This window comes from Chinchilla lanigera, unplaced genomic scaffold (genome assembly GCF_000276665.1).
Source record: "Chinchilla lanigera isolate Chin_1 unplaced genomic scaffold, ChiLan1.0 scaffold00149, whole genome shotgun sequence".
Taxonomy (NCBI): Eukaryota; Metazoa; Chordata; class Mammalia; order Rodentia; family Chinchillidae; genus Chinchilla; species Chinchilla lanigera.
Window position 1 is genome coordinate 2,408,605 of NW_004955550.1, and position 1,360 is coordinate 2,409,964.

Genomic DNA, 1,360 nt, shown 5'->3' on the forward strand with positions numbered 1-1,360 from the left:
ATATTTGAACCAGAAACAGAATCTGAGTCATTATTAGTTTTTAGAGTTGAATCCTTGGTCACTGGAATTTGCTAGTGGTCTCCTGGCTCTGTTAGGACCATGATTTTTTTTTTTGTGTGTGTGTGTGTGATGTGTGTGGGAATTTTCCTTATTTTGATAACAGGGAAAACAATATTTGATGATATTTTCTATGAAGATTGTTAGGGCTAAATCAAGGGATGGGAGGGTGTTTCTATCCAGCTCATCTTAGAGTTTGCTGAGGGAGTAGTTTGTGGAAAGAAAAAATCTTTATAGTATTAGAGACTACAAATTCATCTTTTTTCGCTAACAGTTTTCTAAATAAGGGTGAGAAGGCTGCAGTAAGTGGGACAGAGTCCTGGACACTGAATGTCCCGGATGTAGCCAGGTCTCATCTCTTGTGCATTTTTTTTCTTTTTGGACCTGGGGATTGAACTCAGGGCCTTGTACCTGCTAGGCAAGTGCACTACTACCACTGAGCTACATTCCCAGCCTGTACTTCACTTCAGAGGATCACTATTTTTAGTACTTCATGGAGTTCAGGCAATAACTTGAAATAAATAGTTTCTCTGTTTCTCACCCTCTCAATGGAGAAAATAAGAATGATATGCAGCTCACTGAAATGTACATCTTCGCATACCACAGATTTAAGGGTTGAGATTCAGACATTTATTTTTTCACAGCAAGTTCAGGGTCATCTCCAAATAGTCAGGCACCATTTGAGCAGATCTGTAGACCTCTCATGAGCACTGAAAGGTGGGGCTGAGGGAGTTCTCTGTAATGTTTCCACCTACTTATGAAATAAATAACCCATCTTGGAGAGGCTGTGGGATTATCCAAAGAGACAACAGACTATTCTGTGGATAACGATCTTGGTTGGATGATGCCATGGTCATGGTCTAGAGGGAGCTAGTGTTAAGATGCAGGTTCTTTTCAGGAGTGAAGATACAAAACAGGTTTTGTTTTAGGATTCACTTTTATGAATATGAATATGAATGCTAATTACTTTGGAGGAAAAATTTAGTAGGGCTGAGTATTGTAGAAGGGGCACAGGGATTAATAGTAGAAAGCTCAGGTCTCTACTTGTGCTTCATTCTTGTTACATGCCCAGGGCTATAAAACACACCAGAAAAACAACTAGCTTTGGAGCAGCCATTCCTGAGTTTGTTTTTGAGGTCTGTAGAGTTTGATCTGTAATTCATCGCAAACATCCCTGGGTTCAGTCCCCAGCAACACACACACACACACACACACACACACACACACACACACACAATCATCTTCCACGGCTATCACAGGGTTGAAGCATGATTCCTTGAAGATCAGTCATGCAACAAACTAC